This window comes from Choloepus didactylus, chromosome 20 (assembly GCF_015220235.1).
Source record: "Choloepus didactylus isolate mChoDid1 chromosome 20, mChoDid1.pri, whole genome shotgun sequence".
In the NCBI taxonomy this organism is placed as follows: domain Eukaryota; kingdom Metazoa; phylum Chordata; class Mammalia; order Pilosa; family Megalonychidae; genus Choloepus; species Choloepus didactylus.
The window spans coordinates 13,118,502-13,132,000 of NC_051326.1; the positions used below are offsets into that span (position 1 = coordinate 13,118,502).

Genomic DNA, 13,499 nt, shown 5'->3' on the forward strand with positions numbered 1-13,499 from the left:
AATCGTGTCAAAAAGAAATCAGAGCCATCCTGGGGATTCCTGAATCTTCCTTGTGTTTACTTCCTCCCCCCACCCAGCCCTTGGGGACTCGGCCCCCCTCGGCCCCTTCCCAACCTCCGGGCCCTGCGCGCCCCCGGGAAGCCGGCTCGGCGCCCGCCTTTACCTGTGGGGGTCCTCGTGGGCCGCGCGGGCCGGGACGGTGTCCGCGCGGCGGGTGCCCGGGGCTGACTCCCCGCGAAGCCCCCGCCGTCAGCCCCGGGAGCCGGACGGGAGAGTCGGGGGCGCCGGGCGAGCGCGGCCGGCCCGGGAGGCGCGGGTGGCGGCGTGCGCAGCGCGCCCGGAGCCTCCTCCCGCACCCGCGCTGGCGGCGGCGACTAGCGGCGCGCTCGGGGCCCTCCCCGGCGGCAGCGCGGGCCGGGGCCGGGGCCGCCCGCCAGCATCGTCTCCTCCGCCGCCCGCCGAGCAGAGCCAGCCGAGTCGGGGCGCGGCGCGCGGCGCTGTGAGCCTCCCCGGCGCGGGCTCGGCGGCTCGGCGGCTCGGGGGCCACGCGCGCGACGCGCCCCGGGGGGCGGGGGCGGGCGGCCCCTCCCTCCTCCCCCTGCCTCCGCAGTCGCCGCCCTCTCGGGGAGACCGGGGAGGGCGAGGCGCCCGGCTCCAGACCCGCTACCCGGGACGGGGCAGGGGTGGCGGTGAAAGCGGAGGAAGGGGAGAGGCGCGGGGCCGGAGGGGGAGGTGGGCTCGCGCCCCGGCGGCGGCAGGGAGGATGGGGTGAGCTAATGCCTTGCGGATGGGGCCCCGCCGGGGAGGGTGGAAGCCCGGGACGGGGCCTCTCGCAGGTGGGGCGCGCCCCGGGGCACCCCCGCCGCCCCCTCCCTCGGCCGCAGCTTCCTTCCGGGCCCCGAGGTGCCGGCGCTGAGGTCTCGGCTCCCTCCCCGCAGGGCGCGCCCGGCCTCAGTATCCCCGCCCACCCTGGGAGCCCGAACTCCCCAGCGCCGGGCCCTACCGCGGAAGAGGCCCGCAGCTGAGCCTTGTTCTTCTCGAGGGAAGAGGTGGGAGCGGCCGGCCCGGGAGGCACCGGGCACCTGGAACTGGAAGAGACCTTTCTTCAGAAAGCTCACCTGTGCACATTCTACCCAGTTGAGATGTGTTTGATTTTACAAACTCTTCTTTAAAAATGCAAGGGCTCCTTTGAGCTGTTAAGTCTATCAGTCTTTTACACTGTAGTATAAATTACTCTCCTTGTCTTTCAGTAGAACACCTTGCTAGGATCAACCCGGGAGTTAGGAGTTTAGAGCAAAGGAAAGGAGGGAGATTGGTGGTTTTGGAACAAAGTCAGGGGGCAGGGGCTGCAGAGGACAGCCAGCAGCATCAGGGGAGACTGGGCAGAGGGAGAGAAACTCAGCCACCCAGGCCCTGTTCCTGAGAGTCATTGTGGGTGCCCCTCCCAGAATCTTAGATCTCACTTTGCATCCCTCAGAGAAAGGCTCTGGGTACTGTGGTTTCTCTCAGTCCCCCTTAATAAGTCTGAAAGCTGCTAACCTCAGCCCAAACTCCTCAGGGCTTTCTGATTTCAAAGATGGGGGGCGGGGGGCATAACATCAGATTTAGGGGGAGGGTAAATTGAATAAAGCAGCACTTTCCCCGTTGCTTTAATTGGTCTGGAATCCAAAAGTTGATTTGTAATTGTCATATGATTTTAAAGGATGGCACAGTTTTTATGTTTAACAATAAATTTTTTAAAACCTGACGAGGACTGTGTTGGGACCTGCTCTGGCAGGAGGGGCACTCCCATCGCACTTATGATCCCTCCTGCCTTTCCTGGCACACATACTTCTCGGGTGAGGCTCTAGCTTGCCAAGGCCATGCCCAGCTCCTGGGTCCCAGGGTTCCCTGCTGGGCCTTCTGCCACCACTCACGCCCCAGCCTCTCCCTCCACCCACCCTGTGAAGGGAGAGAGTCCACACAGAGCAAGCCCTGGTAAAGGCCCGATCTCCTGCCCCTTCCACCCGTGACCCCCTGGCCTCACTGCCACACTCCCTGCCCATCCACAACCCCCCTCTCCTTGTTGCAGCATCTGTCCAGTAGGCATTCAGTGAGAGCACACAGCATATGGCCAGCCTGGCCGGGCATTGGAGAAAACCAGAGGAGCCAGCTAGGCCCTGCTCTCAGGTGCCCACCAGCTCTGCCAGGGCACAAGCTGCAGAGGCAACTTCTGGCTGAGGCAACCTAAGATCAGGCCTTTCGGGACAGGAGGGAAGGATCTGACTGGGCCTGTAAGGGGTGGCCTTCCAGTGGCTGGAGCCTCCCGAGCAAAGGCCCAGCACAGGAAAGGGCCACCGCACATTCCCAGCCAAGCTCCACCTTCGTCTCAGTCCTTCTGCTTTGATGTGGGAAGCACAGTGGGTCAGCTGCAGCCCCTCTCTGGGCCTCCCTGGGAGCCAACAGCAGCCCCGGGAATGTTCCAAAGCAGGAGAGCTGCCCAAGGTTCTTCCCATGCAGGAGAGCAAGGAGAACGCAACGCAGCTGGCAGGAGACAGGCAGCACGGGGGCCTTATCTGTCTCATTCACAGCTGCTTCTCCAGGACCTGGCAGCTAGTGGGTACTTGTTTTAGTTTCCTTGGCCACTTAAGCAAATACCATGAAATGGGTAGGGATAAACAATGGGAATTTGCTCATTCATGGTTTGGAGTCTGGGAAAATGTCCAAATCAAGGCATCATCAAGGTGATGCTTTCCCACCCAAGACTGTGGTGTTCTGGGGCCGGCTGCCAGTGATCTTGGGCTCCTCTGTCACTTTGCAAGGCACATGGCAACGGCACCTGGTCTCTTCCTTCTCTTCTGGGTTTTGTTTTAGCTTCTTGCTTCCTGTGACTTTCTCCCATGTCTGAATTCATTCTATCTATAACAGACTCCAGTAATAGGATTAAGACCCATCCTGATTGGGCTGGGCCACACACACTTTCACTGAAGTAACCTCATCAAAAGTTCCTACTTACAATGGGTTCTCACCCACAGGAATGGATTAGATCTAAGAAGAGGTATTTTGGGGTGCATGCAGTGCCAAACCATCACAGTACTCAAAATCACTGGGAATGTAATTAACACAACTGAATTGTCACTTCTAAGTGGTTCAAATGGGAAATGTTATGCTACCTATATGTTACCACAATAAAATGTTTAATGTTCATGGCAGCTTTATTCATAATAGCCCCAAATTGGAAACAACTCAAATGTCCATCAACAGGTGAATTAAAAGGTGATGAATTTCTTTTGATGCAGGAAATTAAGAAAACAACTCCATTTACAATAGCATCTAAAGAATGAGATGTCTAGGAATAAATTTAACAGAGGATATAAAAGTCTTATAAATCGAAAACTAGAAAACACTGCTGAAAGAAATTAAAGGAGACCTAAATAAATGGCAAGACATTCCATGTCATGGATTGGAAAATTTAATATTGCTAAGATGTCCATATTATCCAAAGGAACCTATAAATTCAATGCAGAAATGGAAAAGGTGATCCTCAAATCCATATGCCACTGCAAGGGGTCCTGAATAGCCAAAACAATTTTGAAAAAGAAGAACAAAGTTGGAGGACTCATATTTCCTGATTTCAAAACTTACCACAAAGCTACAATAGTCAAAACAATGTGGTACTGACATAAAGATAGACATATAGACCAAATGGAGCAGAATTGAAATAGAAATAAAGCCACACATCTGTGAACAATTGATTCTTGATAAGGGTGCTACATACATACAATGGGGGTAGAAGAGTCTGTTCAACAAATGGTTTTGGGGAACCTGGCTAATCCACCTGTAAAAGAATGAAGTTAGACCCCTACCTCACACCATATACAGAAATTAACTCAAAATGGATCAAGACCCTAAATATAAGAACTAAAACTATAAAACTCTTACAAGGTAACATGGGGGAACTCTTCATGACCTAGGATTTGGTAATGGATTCTTAGATATGACACCAAAACATGAGCAACAAAAGCAAAAACATAAATTGGATTTCATCAAAATTTTAACCTTTTCTGCATCAAAGGAATTCATCATGAAAGTAAAAAAGCAACCTACAAAACGGGAGAAAATATTTGGAAACCACATATCCAATAAGGGTTTAATTTCCAGGGAGAAAATATTTGGAAACCACATATCCAATAAGGGTTTAATTTCCAGAATTTATAAAGAAATCCTACAACTCAACAATAAAAAGACAAACAACCCAATTTAAAAATGGTCAAAAGATTTGAATAAACATTTCTCCAAAGAAAATATACAAATGGCCAATAAGCACATGAAAAGATGCTTGACATCATTATTCATTAGGGAAATGCAAATTAAAACCACACTGAAATATCATTCCACACCCCCTAGAATGGCTATTATTTTTTAAAAAAATGGAAAAAGGTGTCAGAGAGGATGTGGAGAAATAGCAACACTCGTTCATGTTGGTGGCAGTGTAAAATGTGCAGCCACTGTGGGTATAGTTTGGCAGTTCCTCAGGAAGTTAAGTGTAGAATTTCCTTGTGACCCAGCAACCCCACTTCTAGCTATATACTTCAAAGAATTGAAAGCAGGGACTCAATCAGATATTTGTGCAACAACGTTCATAGCAGCATTATTCACAATTGCTAAAAGATGGAAGCAACCCAATTGTCCATCAACAGGAGAATGGATAAATAAAATACAGTATATACATGCAATGGAGTATTATTCAGTCATAAAAAAGAATGAAGTTCTGATACAGGTGACAACATGGATGAACCCTGAAGACATCATGTTGAGTGAAATAAGCCAGACACAAAACGACAAATTCTGTATGATCTTGCTGACATGAAATATTAAAATAAGCAAATTCATAGAGTCAGAAACTAGAATGAAGGTTACCAGGGGTTGGGTTGAGGGTGGTGAAAGGGGAGTTAATGCTTAATTGATACAGTTTCTGTTTAGGGTGATGGACAAGTTTTGGTAATGGATGGTGGTGATGGTAGCACATCATGAATATAATTAACTCCACTGAATTATATATTTGAATGTGGCTTAAAGGGGAAATTTTAGATTGTATATATGTTAATAGAATAAGATTTTTTAAAAACATAGGACTGTACAATACAGTGATCTCTAATGTTAACTATGGACTATAGTTAATAGTATAATTGTAATAATATCATTTCATCAATTGTAACAAAGTTACCACATGTTTCGGTTTGCTAATGCTGCCATTATGCAAAATACAAGAAATGGATGGGCTTTTATAAAGGGAGTTTATTAGCTTATAAATTTACAGTCTGAAGGCCATGAAAATGTCCAAACTAAGGCATCAACAGGAGGATACCTTCACTAAAGAAACGCCAATGGCGTCCAGAACACCCCTGTCAGCTGGGAAGGCATGTAGCTGGCATCTGCTGGTCCTTTGCTCCTGGGTTCTGTTTCCAAAATGGCTTCCTCCAAGCCATTTTGGAGACAGAAGGTCTCTGGCCTTCTGTCTGTCCTGGCTTCTCTCAGCTGTCTGTTTGGTTCTCCAGGGGTGTTTCTCTCTAAGTGTCTGAGAGTCCTCTCTCAGCTTCTCCAGGGCAAACTCTCTTAGCTTAGCATCTCCAAACGTCCTTCTGTCTGCATCTCCAAGCATCTCCAAGTGTCAGCAAGCATCTGGGTCTGTGTCGGCTCTTAGCTTCTCTCTTAAATACTCCAGTGAATTAATCAAAACCCACCTGGAGTGGGCGGGGTCCACACCTTCATGGAAATAATTTAATCAGAAGTTCCACCCTAATCAATGGACTAATCAGTCTGCCCCTACAAGATTGCATTGAAGAATATGGCTTTTTCTAGGGGACATAATATATCCAAACCACACTAATGCAAAGCATTATCAATAGGGAAAACTGTGTGTGTAGTGGGGGAGTATATGGGAACTTATTATTTTCTGCATGATTTTTCTGTAAACCTACAACTGCTCCAATAAAAAAATAACATAATTTTTTTAAAAAGTGAATAGACAACTTACAGAATGGGAGAAAATACTTGGAAACCATATATTGGATAAGGGCTTAATATCCAGAATACATAAAGAACTTTTACAATGTAACAGCAAAAAGAGAAACAACCTGATTTTAAAATGAGCAAAGAATTTAAATAGACATTTCTCTAAAAAAAGATATACAAATGGATGGATGATTGTATGGTATGTGAATATATCTCAATAAAACTGAACTTAAAAAATAACAAAACAAAAAGATATACAAATGGCCCTTAAGCATATGAAAAGATGTTCAACATCATTACTCCTTATGGAAATACAAATTAAAACCACAATGAGACACTACTTCACACCCACAAGATGGCTAAAAAAAAAATTTGAAAAAAAAAACCAAATATTTAAGAGGGTGCAGAGAAATTGGAATGTAGTCCATTGCTGATGAGAAAGTAAAATGGTGCAGCCACTGTGGAAAGCAATGTGGCAATTCCTTAAAAAGTTAAATATAGAATTACTGTATGACATGGCAATTCCAGTTCTAGGTATATACCCAAAGAAAGTGAAAAGGGGGTCTCAAACAGATACTTGTACACCAATGTCCATAACAGCATTATTCACAATAGCCAAAAGGTGGAACCAATCCAAGTCTCCATCAACAGATTAACAGATAAACAAAATGTGGTCCATACACACAATGGAATATTATTCAGCCATAAGAAAGAATGAAATTCTGAGACATGCTGCAGTACAGAAAAACCTTAAAAACATGCTCAGTGAAATAAGCAAGGCACATAAGGGCAAATATTTTAGGATATCACCTATCAGAGATGTCTAGAAATGGCAAATTTGCAGGACAGAAAGTAGAGGTTACAAGAGGACAGGGATGGGGGAAAGAGGAAGTGTGTGTTTGGTGGATATTGAGTGTTTGTAAATAAAACTAATGTACACAAAACACACACACGCACTCCTGTGAAAGGGTGGGATTAGGGATTCAGGTTCCAAATTATCCATTTTGCATAGTAATTTGTTCAACTCCAGATACGAAGATACAATAAACATATCTCTAAAACCGCACAAACCCCCACGCACACGTGCTGCCCGAGGCCCGGACTGGCTCCGTGGGGGACACCCCCTGGCCTAAATGCAGACAGCAGCGTGGGCTCAGGCAGAAGAGAGGAGGGGTCCTGACCCGCCTCCCCTCCCAGGATCAGGCTGTGGGGTGCCTCTTTGTTGACGGCATCTTTTTGTTTATATGGTTTGAGACTGGAGCTGATTGCCAAGAATTAATTGTTATTGGATAAACAAGAGTGGTTTGGTCCCCTGGGGGAATGCAGTGGCTCCTGAATCCAGCAAACAACAGATCAGAGCAGCACCTGGGTGTCTGGGGGACAGAGTGGGGAGGAGAGAGAGAATCACCAACTCCCCAGGTGCTGGGCCACAGGAGAGCCAGGTTTGGACTGATGGCAGAGCCCGAGGTAAGGGCCTGTGAGCAGGTATTTTAAATGGGGGAGTGATCCCAGGGCAGAGGCGTGGGGGGCTGGGAAGAGGAATCCCGAGCAGGCAGGACAGCCCCTACCCAGGGGCCTGTGACTAGCTGGGCTCCAGGAGGGCAGTGGCACTCCATCCCCTGGGCTCTTCCAGGAGCAGTGCACAGGCATTTTCCTCTGGAGGGCTCCAAGAGGGGTGTATGTATCCACCCACTTCCTGCCCCCCTTGGATAAGGGGTGCTGATGCTCTGGTAATTCCAGGTTTGTGCAAGCATCGGAGTGGCTGAGCAGTGGGGCCTGGGGCAGGACGCAAGAGACGTGACGTGCAGTGAGCTGTTGGGGAGCACTGAGCTGGCGCCTTCCGGGCACACCTGCAGCCCTGCCCAGAGGAGAAAGTCGGGCTGGGGGGCTGTGACACAGGACTCGTGAGTGTCCCTGCAGGGTCCAGTACCCTGGAAGAGAGGCAAGAGGGATGTGGAAAGAGCTGGGACTCAGTACTCAGAACCCAGCATGTGCCTGAGGCCTCGTGGTGCAAGGCCCAGCGGCCAGCCTGGATGGAGGCGCTGTGAGGCCGAGGTGGCTTCATGGGAACCAGGATGGCTGGCGAGTGTCCGCAGCCCGAATCCGATGGGAGTTCACGTCCATCTTGGGACCAGCTCACTGAGCAGCTCCGGTCACTTCTGCCCCAGCATGACCCGTGCGACCTGGGCCGGTCGCCGTCTCCCGGGCCTGTCTGTCGTTCCCTGGACCCTCCTTCCCTTCCACTGGGCTCTCTCCTGACTGTGCCTGCCCATCTGTCTGTTTGTCCATGTGCTCCCGTTCTTGCCACCCTCTCTGTCCACCTCCGTCTCTTGGTGCTTCTGCCCCAGGTAAGTGTCTCCCTGACTCTGCCTCTCAGCCACTTTGTAGACCACTGCATGTGTGTGTGTGTGCAGGTATGAATGTGTGTGTACACAAGTGTGCATGAGTGAATGTGTGAGAGTATATGGTAGTAAGTGAATATGGGTGAGTAGGCATGTGCCCGAGGGTTGAGGATGTGTGCTTGTGTGAAAGTGAGCAAGGGGCATGTGAGTGAAGAGGTTGTGAAGGAGTGTGTGAGCAAGCATGTGCAAGTGTGCAATTGTGTGTATAAGTAAACTGGGTGTGTGCGTGCACAAGTGTGAAAGCAGTAGGGAGTAGGCTGTGTGTACAAGTAAGCATGGGGAGTGGGCATTCGCGTGCATGTGTGAGGGTAAGTGTGCAAGAGGGTGCGTGTGCATGAGTGAGGGGATCAGGACGCACGTGTGTGCCTGCATCTTAGAGAGCACATGTGAGTGGGAGCGTGCTCACTCACAGCCCATGGCTGGACCGGCCGCGTCTCCAAGGGGCGCCACCGACCCCGGGCAGTGACTGTGGGCCCCTGGGGTGGGCAGAGGGGCACGGAACCCAGGAAGACGCCCGCGCACGGCCCTCCTGGGGCAGGGTCTGCTTCTGGGTCTGACCCCTTCTGTGCAGCAAAGACCGGGCCTTCCTGCCACTCCAGCCCAGGGGCTGAAACAGGGAAGCAGCTCCACAACCTGCGGAAGTCACACCACCTACAGCAGGCGGCAACCAGGGCCTGCGCGGGCCGCATTCCTCCGGGGGTTGCAACCGCGTCCAGGGCTCCCTGCCCGTCTTGGCGCTGCTCGTTGTCTTCTCTCTTCTCTCCTTTAACCTTAGAGGAGGTTTCTAGCAACTTCCTCCCTTTTCAGGTGAGGAGACGGGCTCAGCGGTAGAGGCAGCCTGCTTACAGCCCCCCAGCTAGGAAGGGGCAGAGGAGGGGCTGGGCCCAGGCTCTGACCTGAGACCACCCGTCTAGTCCCACTCAGGAAGGAATCTTCCGGAAGCTTCCTTTGGCCAACTGCTGCTTCTCTGAAACCCAGGGTTACCCTGTTATCTCAGAGGCTCTGTGCCTGATTTACAGACTGGGAAAGACTGAAGAATCTTGGCTCCCTGGGTGGGTCCGAGCTGAAAGAGGCTCTAAATAGCATTCTGCTCCAGCCTGGACGGGGGACCTCGAGGCCCAGGGAGGTTAAATTTGGGGAGAGGAAGAGACACGCCATGGAGTGCGAAGTGACGCGTGAATGCTGAGTAATCCCGAGGCCCCTGCGGAATGTCACGTTTCCAAAACGCTCAGGCTGGGGCCCTCTGGGAAGCGGCACCATAGAAATGTGTGCTAACAAGCGTCTCCATGGCCTGAAGGGGATAAGAAGGAGCAGAAAAAAGATTTTAGAACAACAAAAGACAGTTAGAAAAGCACTCGGCCACAAGGAGAAGGAGGCCTCCACCTCCACCTTCTCCCATGGGTGCAGTCACCAACCCCAGGAGAGTGGGGCTGAGAGAGGCCAGATGGAAACAACCAAACCTCCACCCCCATCCCACCCCAGGATCCGGGAATCATCTTGACCCCTTCTTCCCTCTCACTGCCCCCAGCCCTGCTGTCCACACTCCAACCAGGTGTTCATTCCAGACCCACATCTGCCCTTACCTGGCTCTGCCATAGGAATCTGCGGGACGAGCTGTCCCTGCCCCAGGGTGACAGTATTGTCCACCTCCCCATGTGCTGGGGGATCAGGTAAGATAATCCTTGTAAAGCACGTGAGCGCCACCTTCCCTTTGAAGCTGTCCTCAGGTGAAGTTAGTCATTGTTTACTTCGAAAGCTGATAGCACGTTTTCCATGTGCTGGAGTTTATTGTCATTTTACATCCATCACTGTCACCCACTGCATTTGAAGCCACGGGTGAGGACTTTATTCACCTTTGTATCAGTAAGTGATAGATTCTCAAGAAGCTTTTGTTGAATTTATATTTATATAAATATGTTGGATCCTCTTCTCCAACCACCAAGCTGTTTCAGTTAGAGGCCTGACGGGGCAAACACCATGGAATCTTATGGTAGTTATTCCCAGACATCAATTTTACTTGAAGTGATTTCTTTTTTTTTCTTGGAGAGACATTGAGTAATTTAACTGGTAAGTAATTTTAACACTGTTTTCATTGTGAAACCATCAGTGAGTTGTGGAGTGGAATGCACGAATTCAACACAAGACTGCTGGAAAGCAGGAGCGGGCAGTGATCTCAGCTGCCCATACCCCCAAATCTCCGCAGGGCTTGTTGTCTTCACTTCTGCAGAAAAGCCTGAGATGCCCAAGGTCCAAGTCATTACATGGACGTCCAAAGCCTCCCCTGCCCCTTCTCACCCTGTCCTCCGGGTCACCCTGCGCTGAGGCTCCAGCCGCCCCAAACTCCGGAAACGCGGATGCATCTCTCTCGGGCCTCTGCGGCCCCGCATATGCTGTTCCCCCTGCCCGCTTTCCCTTCCCCCCATCGTCACCTGACAAACCTCCACCCTTTCTGAAAGGTTCCTTCCCGGGTCCCCTCCTCGGACCCCGCCCCTGGGCCCACTCGAGGGCAGTCTGCTGTTTGTCTCCCACTCTTTATGCGTCCCTCCCCTCACCCTGCCGTGTGTTTTCCTTCGCACCATCTGCCTGAAATGATGGTGTCTAGTTCTTCGTTTGTTTTTAAGTCCTGTTTCTCCCCTGCAGAAGGTGAGTCCATTGGAGCAGGAACCTTGTGCTTTTTTGTTGTGTTTTTTAACCCCTGATTCCCCTGTACTCAGGGCTGAGTGGGCACACAGTGAGTAACTGTTTACAGTGTCTGCCATAACAAATTACCACAAACATAGTGTCTAAATAATACAGAAGTCTTCTCTTACAGATATAGAGATTAGAAGTCCCAGACGGACTCACTGGGCTGGCCAAGACACGGGCGGGGCTGGGGTCTTTTCCAGAGGCTCTGGAGCAGTCGGTTGTCATCTCCTTCACCAGTTTCTAGAAGCGTCTGCACCCCTCGGCTCGTGGCCCCTCCATCCACCTTCAGAGCCTGCAGTGTAGCATCTGGCGTCAGGTTTCCCTCTGACAGCAGCTGGGAAAGGCTCTCCAGAGTCAAGGACCCAGGTGATTCGTCTGGACACACCTGGATAGCCCAGGTGCTGTCCCCACTCAAGGTCCGTAACCCACCCTCCCTGCCGAGCCCCTGGCGCCACGTGAGGGGGCACCTTCAAGGCTCGGCAATAGGATGAGGACACTGTTTGGGGGACATTATTCTGCCCCCCACGTAGACCCCTGATGTGGTATCTGGGTAGCACCACTGAGAACCAGGACCCACCTCAGTTCTTCCCATGTGAATCTCCCCCAAATGTCTCCAACCTCTATCTTGAAATAAATGGGCACCAGTATGTTAAATCTGGGGAGTGTAAAGCACCTTAAGAAGCTGTGGAAAGGTGTTTTGTTTTTTTTTTTGTTTTTTTTGTCTTTTGTTTTTTGAGATGGAAGAGGCCCCAGAAATCTTTAATGCAAAAGAAGGCTCCAGAAGGCTCTCCCTCAGCTATGGTCTCCCCCATTCCTTATTATCGTAATCTGCGTGAACAGGACAGGGCTTTCTTCCATGAAGGCTGGTTGGGAACCAGAGGTACCCATGGAGCCAGTAGTAGACTGGGTGTGTGAGGCTCGTGGGATTCTTACAAGACTCTTTTCCAAACCCCCACCCCCATCCCTTTTTTTGTTGACCCTGGGATCAGTCTCCCAGAAGCACGGTTCAGACTGTTTCACTTCCTCCTAAATGTTGGTGGTTTTCCCGTTGCCTTCAGACTAGAATCTGAGGTTTTAGCCTCTGGGATATGCCTTGGTTGGCCCCAGCCTACTTACCTTGTGCCATCTTCACGAGATTCCCATGAGGCAGGTATAATTATTACGTCATTTTACAGATGGGAAAACAGACTGGTTCATAACTGGTCCCAGCTTCCATTGCAGGTCAAGGGCCCTGCCCCAGTTTTCACCCCTGGGTCCTGCTCTGAGCGATCTGACCTGGCCAGTCCCATGGTCAGTGCTGGGGGAACAAGGCGGCCATGTCAGCCTGCTCCTCTGCTTGTAGGGGTCCAAGCTTGCCCTGGGCCAGCAGGCATGGGTCAGGGTAAAGGCAAAGCTGGAGGTGCTGGTGGCAGAGGAGGGGAGGCTGGGCCTGGACCTCTGAGGCTCTGCTCAGATCCGAGTCATTCTCCCACCCCCCACCCCCGGGAGGCCAGGAAGGCGGCAGGTCGGAGGATGCAGCCCGGGCAGCGGACTCCAAGGCGGGCGGCACCCAGCTGGGCCCAGGAGAGCTGCAGCCTGGTCCGCAGGGGCCGAGGCTGCCTCCGTTCCTATGGACGACCCATTTGCATGTCTTAGAAGGAGACACTTAGTACAAGCTCTGGTCATTGCATTTATCAGGCAGCTTAGAATGAGGCTGAGGTTTGTAGGTGCTGAGGTTTCCCTGCCCCCTGGTCTCTTAGGGGTGTCTTCCTCTTGCCCCTTTGGGGGTGTGCGGGCCTCTCCCATCCTCCCCCTCCTCCGAACACGGTGTCAGGACCAGACCCCAGAGGGCGAGGCCCCAACAGAAGAGGAATTTAACTCTCCCCCTTGCCGGCTCCCACTTCTGAACCCATCAGGACGGGGACCCAGGCATCTGGCAGATGGAGTACAACAGATGGGTGAGGCTTCACCTGGACGTGAACCCACTTGCCCAGTCCCAGGCACGTGGGATCACCAGGAGGGAGGGGACAGGACAAACTGCACCCCTACTTCCCCACCCAGCTGGCAAATATGAAATGAGAGGGCTGAGCAGAACGGGCTCCGTTCCTGCTCCTTATTTTACCAGCAGAAAAGGTAGGGAGGACAGGGGGTTCCCTGGCAGAGATCCCTCTGAGGAAGCAGGAGGCTGGGAGAAGGGAGGGTGTCCACCATAAAGCCTGGACACACGCTCACACCCACACACCCCTAGGTGAAAGCCCTAGGCCAACAGAATAAGTCAGAACAGTGGCATTTCATGCTTCACAGAGAAAGTAAGGGAAGAAGGTATTTTGCAGGCTGGGAGCCCTTCCAAGTTCCTCTCCTTAGCCCCATCATATCAAAGCAGATGCGATCCAAGAGCTCCAGAGGAGATGGTAGAGAAAAGGCCCCGCCACCTGTCCA

The 13,499-nt window shown here is 51.3% G+C and overlaps 1 protein-coding gene across 1 annotated transcript in view; it reads right to left on the reverse strand.

Moving 5' to 3' along the window:
* The window catches only part of ADCY3 (adenylate cyclase 3), a 102,789-nt gene extending 102,208 nt beyond the window's left edge, over positions 1–581 (reverse strand). Inside the window, exon 1 of the mRNA XM_037812692.1 lies at positions 164–581. The gene's annotated coding sequence lies outside the window, so the exon portion shown is untranslated. The remainder of the gene's footprint in view (positions 1–163) is intronic.
* Positions 582–13,499: the final 12,918 nt, after the last annotated feature.